Here is a 14,041-nt window from a genome sequence, read left to right on the forward strand (position 1 = left end):
GGTGGTGGTTAAGAAGTTTGTTAAGAAAATTGACAAAAAATTGTCAATTTTCATCCAATTGACCAGAAATTTGAAGAGGATTTACATATCAGGTCATTTAATTCAACCACCAATATTATTGAGGTCAACATAGGCCAAAGGTCACCAACTTCAGCGAGATTTCTAAAATTGTCAATTTTCATCCAATTGACCAGAAATTTGAAGAGGATTTACATATCAGGTCATTTAATTCAACCACCAATATTATTGAGGTCAGCATAGGCCAAAGGTCACCAACTTCAGTCAGATTTCTAAAATTGTCAATTTCTTCCTCTCCCCCCCCCCCCCCCCCCCTTCCATGCCTCTTCCCCCCAAGCCATCTCCCTCCCACAGATCTCCCGATGTCCCTGCTCTCAGTCTTGTTCTCCCGCTCCCTTTATCATATTGTTGCGGATCTCCAACGTCGGCTCTCCCCTTATCAAGAGGGGGTTAATCCCCTTGTCTTTTATCTGGCCGACGCGATCCCGAAGTTATCACGTTCCTTCCGGTCGGTGTTAAATAGGGTTGTTGGTCGAATTTAGTCCTATTACCTAAGTACTACCACCGACCGTGAAGCAAGGAAATAACTTCCGCCCGAATCACGGCATTGGTGGACACGTCGAGCGAAGCGAGCCGCGATTCGGGCCATTAACAGGTACTAGACCCGATTCTAGGCGGTTCCTAATCGTGCCACGCTTACCCAATTGAGAAATGACGAGGACAATCGGATTGAGAAGAAACCAGGAAGAACAAGGTAATTTATTTACACTCTGTACAATTAGAAGAGGAAACGAAGGAATGTACAAGAAAGAAGAGGAAGAAAAAGTACGCAGGGCAGCCTTATTCAGTTTTAACTTATTCCCTGGACTCGGGCCCGCTCACTCTCAGACTCGGTCTCAGACGCAGACTCACGCGGGGATGTAGATGATAGGGTGGAAGGTCCAGCGATGGCGTTCAGGCTCCGGTCCTCGACCCGTACCAGGCGATGATGGTGGACGGCAGACAGCTCTCCGCGTAGCGTAGGCGCGAGCGGACAATTATTGTCACGGGAAAAGGGTAAGCCAGGCTATCGTGACTTCATGGCTCTTGGCCGTGTATGTAATATGTGTACCGGCGCTTCTACACGCGCTCCCGGTATTACTCGCTCCAAGCGCCCCTTCCCCAAGGTCCTCCTGCACGCTGCAGCTCTCGGCAATGCGTGCCGCGCGCTCGCCCTTTGTAAGCTGGTTGCCACAGCGTGTCTCTCCCTCTCGTACTCAGCGCTCATTCCAGGTCAAGCGCCTCTCTCTCCCCGCTCAGACCTGAAGGTCAACCTCCTATCACGAGTGCAGTTGCGTCAGTCCTCTCGTAAAGCGCAATTCCTTCAAGTCCTCACAATACCAACGCTTGGCTTCAGTCCTTTGTAATGAGCGCTGCTGCGTAAGTCCTCTCAAGGGCTTTGTGCATGCGCTTATATAGGCACGCCCTTACCACGCCCCTCACGCCATGTCACCCGAGCCCTGATTGGCTATGGCTCTTACCGTTGCTGTCTCCGCCGCTCCAACCTCGACGCCGCGCTCCTCGCTCTCTCAGGCCTACCTCGTGTTCCTTGACTATTGAGCATCCTAATGCGAGGTGCCATAGCCAAAAATGTGGCGCTGGATGGATGCTGCCCAACGAGGTAGATTTGGAGGGTGGAGGCAAAATGAACGGGGCCTATACTTATTTGTTTGACACAACGCAGATGCAACTATTGGGAATGGCTTTATCTAAACACATACTATAAAATAACTGACGTCCTATGGTGACCTATGTGTTGCTTGTGGCCTATCTATGGGGTGCAACCTTTAACCTTTAATGATGTTATATTTACAAGTGTGGGTTCTCAAACCCGCAACAATATGTTTTATGTTTTATGTGTCAGTTTGTCTTTTTGTGATCAATGTTAGCTCTTACACGAGCCTCGATGTGGTATACAAAAAAAAAGTACCAGTAGTTGTATATATTTATTAAGTAACTCCAATATAATTTACACATTGCTGCAGACAGATAAAAGGTCCGTAATTTTAGAAGGGCGCTTCAAGATCTGTGTTTAACTCGTTTGATACGTGCGCGTTGCATGTATGCCACTGCATCGTGGATCTTTAACGCATAAATTCAATGCATTTGACGTTTCACTTCCATGTTTATTGAAATAATAAATCAACCTTAATTTTGTCTTTCAGCATTCCATCACTCATAATGCCAGACATATCAGACATGGTGATGAAACAAATTGATGACATCACATTGCAATAGCCTTACGTCACTATTTTCTCCTCACCATCATAGTTTATACTACTTCATAGGAGTTAACAGAACCAGATAACTGCATGAACATGGTAACTGGTAACAACAAGATGAATGATCAGATTATTTTATGAGGTAAAAACAATGTCAGCTCTGGAATATTTCCTTCTGGATGGAAATACGAGGGCATTACATTCAGGTCCATTTGTTACTTGCGAGATTGAAGATTCCCAAGTATATGTATATTGGTTGGTTTGGTCTGTGATTCTGCCTGTTTGTCTGTATGTCAATCGCCTACAGGTCACAATTTTAAACTGATCTTCATAACACTTCACCAAATGGTAGTCTTAGTCATAAGGAAGAAGCCTATTGATTTTGAGGTCAAAAGTTCAAAAGGTTCAAGATAGGCCAAAGGGCACCAACTTAAGTAAAGTTTCCAAAATCCTCAATTTTCATCCGATTGACTTGTAATTTGAAGAGGTTTTACATATCACATCACTGAACACAATCACCAATTATTTTGAGGTTAATATAGGCCAAAAGGTCAATATAGGCCGAATTTCTAAAATCGTCAATTTTCATCCGATTGACTTGAAATTTGAAGAGGATTTGCATATCAGGTCATTTAATTCAACCACCAATATTATTGAGGTCAGCATTGGCCAAAGGTCAAAACTTCAGTAAAATATATAAAATTATCAATTTTCATCTGATTGACTAGAAATTTGAAGAGGATTTGCATATCAGGTCATTTAATTCAACCACCAATATTATTGAGGTCAACATTGGCCAAAGGTCAACAACTTCAGTGAAATTTCTAAAATTATCAATTTTCATCCAATTGACTTGAAATTTGAAGAGGATTTGCATATCTGGTCACTGAATTCAACCACCAATATTTTGAGGTCAAATTTGTTTTAGGGCTTTGTGGGTTTGTTGTTTGTTTGTTTGTCTGTTTGTCTGCACAGAACATGGGTAGGTGTAATCATTACATGAGGCCCCATATATTGTTAGACCACTTTAGACTCTTAAGACCCTTCTGACCCTAAAGACCCTTAAGACTCATAAGACCCTCGAAACCATTCAGTTCGCAAAGACCATTTCGACCCCGAAGACCATTTAGACCCTTAAGACCCCAAAACCCCAAAGACCCCTATGACCTTTTAGAACCCGAAGTCCCCTAAGATACTATAGACCTCTAAGATCATATAGACCCCCCTAAGATCCATAACAAGCCTATATACCCCTTAGAACCCTAATAAACTGTATACACTTTATACCCTTTATACCCTTTAGAACCTTTATATCCCCTATGATGCGCAAGACCCCTTAGACTCCTTTCTACCCTTTAGAACCCCTAAGACTCTCAAGACCCCTCAGTCCTCTTTCTACCCTTTAGACCTTCACACCTTTCAGACCTTTTAATACCCTTTAGAGCCTTTTGACCTTCATTTCGACCTTGTTTAGACGTTTTTAAGACCTTTTTGTATAATAAGTCAAGGCTCGTATAAGAGCTATCACATAGAACATGTAATAAAGGGAGTGTGAGACAAGATGGTGTGAGAGAAGAAAGCACAACAACAGTGGAGAACAGCGACATCGCGAGATCTGTGGAAGAGAGAAGGCTGGTGTGGCGCACACAGAAAAAAAACAAATGAACATTACGAGGACTTTCAGGAAATAAAACGGTGAATTTGAAGGAGGTGGACTTAGGGTGGTTTAATGGGGGTAGAAAAGATCATGGTTTGGAGGCACAATCATGCACATCTATGGTGGCACAATCAGAGGACAATATGAAATGGTGGTGAACAGCTATTTTGTTATATATAATTTAATATGTACTGAACCTATATCGATATTATAAAACAGGAGTGTCCGTCTGTCCGTCCCCAAACTACTCCCTCAGTTTTGGGGCTAGCCCCGCCAAACCTCCTGTGGAACGTTTTGGGGTCCCAGCGGATGTTGTAAGGTAGGTAGGAGGTTTCATAAATTCCTCAATAAAATTATGATTTTGAAATTGACTCGATACGAACGTGCCGCGAATCCGAAAGTGGACAGATGACGGCAATGAGCTGGTTTGTTAATATCTCAATGCAATCGTCATTTAAAACAGTATTTTGTTGAAGTATCAATTTATGATTGGAATGAAGTTTGGAATTGAGTGAATACAATTACGATTTTGAATTCGTAATTGTATTCACCCAACCATAGGAACTACTCCACATCCGGATTTAAATATTTGTTTATGTCACGAATGTTGGTAAAAGTTTATTTTTTATATTAATGCTATTTAATTTGTGATTGGAGTTATGCTGTTTGGAATGAAAAAAGAGATATCGAGTTCCAGTGAATGACGAAATGCCATGACGGATTATACTGTCTAAGTATGACATTCGCGGATTTGCCATATGCAGATTCGCCATTGACTGGGTTGAGAACCATTTAAACGGGTACGTTTTTCGTGGAAGTCTTTCACGAATCTGCTGTCCATGTCTGACATGCAACTGAAGGTGCCACACCAAAGTGGAACTTATTAGTTTCATGCTTTAGCATTCACCGTTTCCGCATTGTTTGTTTGCTTCCAGCTCCCACCGGTGCATAGCGACGCACCCGTGCGTAGCTACGCAAGGGTACCTCCCTAGTAATTATATAAAACCGAAAAACACTGTCCGTGAAGCCATACGTCCGTGCTGTGTGATTATATGTCTATTTATTATGTACTGTTTCAACGCCGGTTGCATCCTGTCTATTAATTATCTACGTCTATTCATTTCGTACTGTTGAAATATACCTTTCGAAGCTTTGGACTGCTGAGACCTCTTTGACCTTTGAAGACCCTTTAAGACCCCCAATATCCTTAAGACCCTTAAAGTCCCAAAGGACCAAAAAAACCCGAGACCCAGATAACCCAAAAGACCCAGAGGACTCAAAAGATTCTAAAGACCCAAAAGTCCCCGAGCATCCAAAAGATCGCAGAGTCCGGCAGGCAGGTATGCTCCAAGGTGGTGAAGAGCAATGAAAATTTTGGTGTGTGTGTGTGTGTGTGTGTGTGTGTGTGTATATTGTGGATCGTCGTCCGTTTACGTCCATCTTGGGAAAAACAATATATGTCTTGAAAAATAAAGTTTATAATTACATTAAAAAAATAATGTCAGAAGTGGGATTCGAACCCACGCCTCCTTGAGGAGACCAGAATACCCACCCATGACAGTGCATGGAAAGCTGCAAAGCCTTGAGTCTGGCGCCTTAGACCGCTCGGCCATCCTGACACATGTGAAGAGCATGACACATACACCTTAAATGGGGTAAGATTGGTTTATGGAAATATAAAATATCATCGATTTGCTCTGTGGAGTTTATTTGGATGCCTCAAACTACTGTCCTGGAAGATAGATGTTGGTGCTTGGGGCTGCATCTCGGAGCATGCCAACCTTCGGCTGTCCTGGTCACTTTCAGCTTGTGGAGGATTGGTATCCCATGGACCCCTTAATGGCTTAAAAAAAGCATCGCCTTAGACCGCTCGGCCATCCTGACATATTTTCGGTGGAGCCCTGACATCGATGTTCACTCAAATAGTTCAGATGGCACAGCACTGGTGCGGTTTTCCAGAGGAACCTGGTTCGATTCCCGGTCTGGGCATGTCATTTTTCCCACATACATCAATTTAATTGCGAGGTAGCGGAACCAGGGAGCTTTTACGGAATAACATCCATTTCTGTCAAATTATTAATCACAAATGGTGTACATTTTTTGGTTTTCCTGAGCAACCATGTGCACAACAAAAACAATGTCCATAACTCTCCGCACGGGTATTGTGTGTCGTGTTGACAATATGGACCAGCACCCAGGAATACACGGGTTAATACGTCGCTGTTGGCAGTACGTCAGGAATTTGTATTCGGAAAAATGAGCTCGTCTCAGGAGAGACACCATCTCATCTTGGATAATTGGTCCAAAAGCCATCTGGATAATTATTAATGACATTAAGGAGGGAGATACTTATCGACCTCTGTGCAGACAGGGCCGTTCAGTGGGAACACACTCGTCTTTGATCTGCTTAATCAATGTTTGATTTGATTATTGCTCCGGCCATGAACTGTCATCCTATTTCACATCCAGGCGTTTCATATCCAGACATTTCACATCCATGTATTTAATATCCAGAAATTTCACATCCAGGCGTTTCACATCCAGGCGTTTCACATCCATGTATTTAATATCCAGAAATTTCACATCCAGGCGTTTCACATCCAGGTATTTAATATCCAGAAATTTCACATCCAGGCGTTTCACATCCATGTATTTAATATCCAGAAATTTCACATCCAGGCATTTCACATCCATGTATTTAATATCCAGAAATTTCACATCCAGGCGTTTCACATCCATGTATTTAATATCCAGAAATTTCACATTCAGGCGTTTCACATCCAGGCGTTTCACATCCATGTATTTAATATCCAGAAATTTCACATCCAGGCGTTTCACATCCAGGTATTTCACATCCATGTATTTCACATCCAGGCATTTCACATCCAGGCGTTTAATATCCAGAAATTTCACATCCAGGCGTTTCACATCCAGGTATTTCACATCCAGGCATTTCACATCCAGGCGTTTAATATCCAGAAATTTCACATCCAGGCGTTTAATATCCAGACATTTCACATCCAGGCGTTTCACATCCAGGTATTTCACCTCCAGGTATTTCACATCCAGGCGTTTCACATCCAGGTATTTCACATCCATGCATTTAATATCCAGAAATTTCACATCCAGGTATTTCACATCCATGTATTTAATATCCAGAAATTTCACATCCAGGCGTTTCACATCCAGGTATTTCACATCCATGCATTTAATATTCAAAAATTTCACATCCAGGTATTTCACATCCAGGCGTTTCACATCCAGGTATTTCACATCCATGTATTTAATATCCAGAAATTTCACATCCAGGCGTTTCACATCCAGGTATGTATTTCACATCCATGCATTTAATATCCAAGCGTTTCACATCCAGGTATTTCATATCCAGGTATTTCACATTCAGGCGTTTCACATCCAGGTATTTCACATCCAGGAATTTCACATCCAGGCGTTTCACATCCAGGCCTTTCATATCCAGGTATTTCACATACAGGCGTTTCACATCCAGGTATTTCACATCCAGGCATTTCACATACAGGTATTTCACATCCATGCATTTCACATCCAGGTATTTCACATCCAAGCATTTCACATCCAGGTATTTCACATCCAGGCATTTCACATCCAGGTATTTCACATCCAGGTATTTCACATCCAGGCATTTCCCATCCAGGTATTTCACATCCATGCATTTCACATCCAGGCGTTTCACATCCAGGTATTTCACATCCATGCATTTCACATCCATGCATTTCACATCCAGGTATTTCACATCCAGGTATTTCATATCCAGGCATTTCACATCCAGGTATTTCACATCCATGCATTTCACATCCAGGCGTTTCACATCCAGGTATTTCACATCCATGCATTTCACATCCAGGCGTTTCACATCCAGGTATTTCACATCCATGCATTTCACATCCATGGATTTCACATCCAGGCGTTTCATATCCAGGCATTTCACATTCAGGCGTTGCACATCCATGCACTTCACATCCAGGCGTTTCACATCCAGGCGTTTCACATCCAGGCGTTTCACATCCATGCATTTCACATCCAGGCGTTTCACATCCAGGCGTTTCACATCTATGCCTTTCACATCCATGCATTTCACATCCAGGCGTTTCACATCCATGCATTTCACATCCAGGCGTATCACATCCATGCATTTCACATCCAGGTACTTCACATCCAGGCGTTTCCTATCCAGGAATTTCACATCCAGGAGTTTCACATCCAGGAATTTCACATCCAGGTATTTCACATCCAGGAATTTCACATCCAGGCGTTTCACATCCAGGGGTTTCACATCCGGGCGTTTCATATCCAGACATTTCACATCCAGGAGTTTCACATCCAGGAATTTCACATCCAGGAGTTTCACATCCAGGAATTTCACATCCAGGCATTTCACATCCAGGAATTTCACATCCAGGCGTTTCACATCCAGGCGTTTCACATCCAGGCGTTTCATATCCAGGAATTTCACATCCAGGAGTTTCACATCCAGGAATTTCACATCCAGTCGTTTCACATCCAGGAATTTCACATCCAGGCGTTTCACATCCAGGCGTTTCACATCCAGGAATTTCACATCCAGGCGTTTCACATCCAGGAATTTCACATCCAGGCGTTTGACATCCAGGCGTTTCACATCCAGGCGTTTCATATCCAGACATTTCACATCATGAATTTCACATCCAGGAATTTCACATCCAGGAATTTCACATCCAGGCGTTTCACATCCAGGAATTTCACATCCAGGCGTTTCACATCCAGGAGTTTCACATCCAGACATTTCACATTCAGGAGTTTCACATACAGGCGTTTCACATCCAGGAGTTTCACATCCAGACATTTCACATCCAGGAATTTCACATCCAGGCGTTTCACATCCAGGAGTTTCACATCCAGGCATTTCACATCCTGGAGTTTCACATCCAGGAATTTCACATCTAGGAATTTCACATCCAAGCGTTTCATATCCAGGAATTTCACATTCCGGCGTTTCACATCCAGGAGTTTCACATCCAGGCGTTTCACATCCAGGAATTTCACATCCAGGAATTTCACATCCAGGCGTTTCACATCCAGGAATTTCACATCCAGGAATTTCACATCCTGGAATTTCACATCCAGGAATTTCACATACAGGCGTTTCACATCCAGGCGTTTAACATCCAAGCGTTTCACATCCAGGCGTTTAACATCAAGCAGAGAGTGCAACATCGTTTGTTCTTTCACTAAGTATAGGCGAGTTGTCGAAGTCATGTATTAAACTAGAACGTTACACGGTAGAGAGCATGCCTCCACTCGGCTGAACACTTTACGTTTTGTATCTCACTGTTGGGTCGGATCTGGATTCGGACCTGAAACAAAATCTAGTCATCCAGTCATTGTCACATACCCAAACTCTCCACCAAATTTCGTCCAAATCCGTTCATAACTTTTTGAGATATCCTGCTCACAGAGACAAACAAGAAATATGTCGCGCATAGCATGATTTGTGCATAGCAAGAGTGATGGAAATGAATGTAGAAGGAAGTAGAGGACGGGGAAGACCGAGAAAGACTTAGCTGAAGATGGTCGATGAAGAAATGTGGGCAAGGGGGTTAACAAGGGGAGATGCAGAAAATATGGCAAAATGGAGAACATTGTCATGGGGACCGCAAGGCTAACCCCCACTCTAGCAGGGAAAATGGCCTTAAAATGCCTGTTGTTGTGTTGTATAGTATGATACTTGCGAAATCCCTCAAACAAGTTGTTGCAGTATGATGACCTCAAAAATAATTGGTTCTTGAATTTAATGACTCTTTTTTTTTTTTTTTGTATACAAGATCGAGGCTCGTCGAAGAGTTAACATCAATCACAAAAAAACAAACGGACACACAAAACATACAATAAAGGGAGCGGGAGACAAGGTGGGGAGATAGAGGGAAGCACACAAGTACAACATTTGAGAGCAGGGACATTGGGAGATCTGTGGGAGGGAGAGGGCTTGGGGGGGGGGGAGCACGGGAAGGGGCGGGGGGGGGGGTGGGGAGAGGTATAAAACACATGGACACTGCTAGAACTTCCAGAAAAGAAGTCGGTATTTAAAAAAAAAAGTGGATCTGGGGGTGAATTAACGGGGGTAGAAGAGATCAAGGTTTTGGAATGGGGAAGATAAGAGATGGTTGTGAACAGCTGTTTTGAAGATCTGAAAGCAGGAGTGGGATTGAAGAGAGTGAGGGAGTTTGTTCCAGAGGCAGGAGAAAAGAGGAATGAAGGAGTGAAGGTGAGCAGAGAGTCTTGATTTTTGGCAATTTCATCAGAAGAGGGTTGCTGGCAGATCTTGTGCGACCTGTAATAATATTTGGGGGACAGAGCACAGAGAGACTGGGGGGGGGGGGGGGGGAGCCAAGGCCAGATAGGAGTCGGTAGAAGATAGAAAGACCACCAACCTGCCTGCGGTGAGAGAGTGAAAGGCCCTAGGAGTTAGCTTCATCTCGGGAGATTCCAATGATTCTGAAAGCTTTGGTTTCAACAGCCTGAAGCCGAGCTAGGTGTGAGGCAGGAGCACCAGCCCAGAGGGGAGAGCAGTATTCCATTGAGCTGCGGATGAAAGCCTTGTATGTGGTGAGGAGCTCAGGTGTGCCAAGGAAAGACTTCGCACGACGGAGGATGCCCAGTCGGCGACTGGCTTAGGAGGCCAGCTTGGAAATGTGGTGTTCCCAGGAATGATCATGGCAGATAGTGAGACCCAAAAGCTTGAGTGACAGAACTTCTTGGAGAGGATTGTTGAGAAAGAAGATGGTAGGGTTGTCCAGTCGGTCTTTTCTGAGAAACATAGTGAAAGTGTGAGATTTGTCAGGATTGAAAGACATGTTCCACTTGTTTGACCAGTCTGTATTTTTAGTAGACCTGGTATGCAAATCCTCTTAAAATTTAAAGTCAATCGGATGAAATTTGAAGATTTTAGAAATCTGGCCAATGTTGACCGTTTGGTCTATCCCTCAAAAATAGTTGGGGGTTGAATTCAGTGACCATATATGTAGATCATCTTCAAATTTCAAGTTAATTTGATGAAAATTGAGGATTTTAGAAACTTGGCTTTTGTGGACATTTTGGCCTAAGTTGACCATTTGGCCTATGTTGACCTGTTGCTGATGTTGACCTCAAAAATATTTCGTGGTTAAATTCAGTGACCATATATGCAAATCCTCTTAAAATTTCAAGTCAATCGGATGAAAATTGAGGATTTTTGAAATTTGGCCTATGTTGACCTTTTGGCCTATGTTGACCTAAAATATAACTGGTGGTTGAATTCAGTGACCAGATATGCAAATCGCTTTAAAATTTCAATTCAATCCGATGAAAATTGAGGATTTTATAAATTTGGCCTATGTTGACCTTTTGGCCTATGTTGACCTCAAAAATACTTGGTGGTTGAATTCAGTGACAAGATATGCAAATCCTCTTAAAATTTCAAGTCAATTGGATGAAAATTGAGGATTTTAGAAATTTGGCCATGTTGACCTTTTGGCCTATTTTAATAATAATAATAATAATTCATTTATTTTGTATAGCGCTTTTCCAGAAGCCCAAAGGCGCTTTGACAGAGTGGAAAACATAATGCATAACAATACATGAAAACAACAATTGCAAAAAGACAAGAATCAATAGGGAAATATTTAAAGCAAAAGGAGGGAGAAGGAGAAGAGATAGCCAGGGGCTAAATGCTGTGGGTTGAATGTTGAATGCAGTGTTGAACAGGTGGGTCTCTAGTGATGTCCTGAATGCGGTGAGTGAGGAGGAGCCTCCGACGGTGTGAGGCAGTGAGCCCCAGAGGGTGGGAGCAGCGACGGAGAAGGCCCTGTCCCCCCAGGACCCGAATCTGGTCCGGATGGAGGGGGTCAGGAGGTTGGTACCAGCAGAGCGGAGGCTGCGGGTGGGAGCGTGCCTGGAGAGGAGGCCAGCCCGGCAGGATGGGGCCAGGCCACGGAGGGCCCCGTATGCCAAGAGGAGGATCCTGCACTGGACCTTTTGGCCAATGCTGACCTCAAAAATAATTGGTGGTTGAATTCAGTGACCAGATATGCAAATCCTCTTCAAATTTCAATTCAATCGGATGAAAATTGAGGATTTTAGAAATTTGACAATGTTGGTGATCTTTGGCCTATGTTGACCTATTGACCTTTTGACCCCAAAAACAATTGGCTTCTTGCTTATGATCAACTCTACCATTTGGTGAAGTTTCGTAAAGATGGTTGAAAATTGTGACCTGTAGGCAACTGACATACATACAGACAGACAGACAGATAGACAGATATAATAACGTACAAGACCAACCAATATACTTGAAAAATCTTTGATTTTCGCAAGTAACAAGAAAGGCGTGCAGAGCATGATACTTGCAAAATCCACCCCCTCCTCACTCCAAAAAAAAGTTGCAATGGATACATCAACTTGTCCATTTCATTAAGATTAAAATTAACGGTCTTAATTAGTGCTCAGGTCTATCGATGAAAAATTATTTTTCATATGAAAATTGATGATTTTAGAAGTTTGACCTTGAGTTAACCTTTGACCTTAAAATAGTTGGTTTCCCAATTCAGTAAGGCAGTATCAAATTGCTCTTTAATTTTCAGGTTAATCCTATGAAAAATGACGATGTTTCTAATGAAGATTGATGAAGTTATGTTACAGATTCATCGCTTCCGCCTTTGTTGTTGTTATATACTTGTAGGATTTTTTGTTTCGGGTAATATTGTTGGTAATATTTCTGTGTGAAATGGAGATGAAAGGTAAAAGGTAAAAATAAATGTTTGTGAAGGAAAAAGGAAAACGAGGCAAAGAAATCGGAAGAGGAGAGAGGCGGAGATCGGAGGGAGAGGAGACGGCGATGTGAGAGACAGCCGTGAGTTGCTTCGAGGCTGCGAGCGGAGTTTTTTATATTGGTCGCAAATGAGTTGAGGCTTCCCGTGAAAGGGATTGCCCACGACATCGTCCTATATTGTGATTGCAATTAAACCTGCGTGTCAGGTTTTATTACCAAGCGTGAGCTATTGTTGGCGGGAAAGCAAGAGCCTCCATTACAGGACGATCCACCATTTTTTCCTCGAAGAGGCCATCTGCCTGATGCTTCGTGTTTTGTCATTGGGATTCCCATATCGACACCATCGTGTGGATTGTCGTTGTTTCCATATCAACTCAATTCCCATATCGACCTCTTACCTCGTAACTCACCATTCGCAGCCACGCCGATAACTGCCTGTTCTTGACGTTCTGCATGACTTCAACCTTCACACAGCATGGGGATCCATGCACGGATTTTGGGGAATGTTACATTCCACTCACGTTTGGCGTATCGTGAGTTTATTGCTTTGAGAGCATTTGGGAATGATGGTACCATCATATGTATTGTTAATTTGATGCAAGTGATATTTTCATTGTACTTTCTTTAATAGTGTTATTATTGTGTATGTGAGAGTTCTTAATACAATTACTTGTTTTGTTCTACAATTGACTTGGTGTAGTTTTACCATGGTTTATTAGAACACTCAAAATAACAAATCTTTCTGCCACGTTCCCTCTCGAGACTCTGAGGGGCACCGTAACTGGGGCTTGGAGAGGTAACGCATAACAGTTAGAAGTTTGACCATGAGTTGACCTTTGACCTTTTCATCTTCAAAATATTTGGATTCCCAATTCAATGAGGCACTATGCAATTGCTGTTTAATTTGCAAGTCAATAGATGCTTTCCCAATTCAATGATGCACTATGTAATTGGTGTTTATTTTTCAAGTTAATAGGATGAAAAGTGATGATTTTATAAATCAGACCTAAAGATTACCTTTGACCTCAAAATCAATAAACTTCTTCCTTTTGACCAACTCTACCATTTGGTAAAGTTTCGTGAAGATCGGTTTAAAATTGTGACGTGCAGGCGATTGACATACAAACAGACAGACAGACAGACACGGGTGAAAACAACGTTCGTTCACCTTCGATGGATGGCGGGGGGTAACAATATTCTTTAAGACTGATAGTTGAACCTATAAATGATTTGCATATAGTGTTTGCCTGATTAGCTTTCTCTTCTGAGCCTGATATGGATAAT

The 14,041-nt window shown here is 42.6% G+C and overlaps 1 non-coding gene across 1 annotated transcript; it reads right to left on the minus strand.

Moving 5' to 3' along the window:
* Positions 1–5,435: 5,435 nt before the first annotated feature.
* Positions 5,436–5,555, minus strand: TRNAL-CAA (transfer RNA leucine (anticodon CAA)). Its single transcript has 2 exons — positions 5,518–5,555; positions 5,436–5,481 (listed from the first exon to the last, which is right to left on the minus strand). It is a non-coding gene; the product is annotated as a tRNA-Leu (tRNA).
* Between the last annotated feature and the right edge of the window lie 8,486 nt (positions 5,556–14,041).

This window comes from Myxine glutinosa, chromosome 12 (genome assembly GCF_964187855.1).
Source record: "Myxine glutinosa chromosome 12, kmMyxGlut1.1, whole genome shotgun sequence".
Lineage (NCBI taxonomy): Eukaryota > Metazoa > Chordata > Myxini > Myxiniformes > Myxinidae > Myxine > Myxine glutinosa.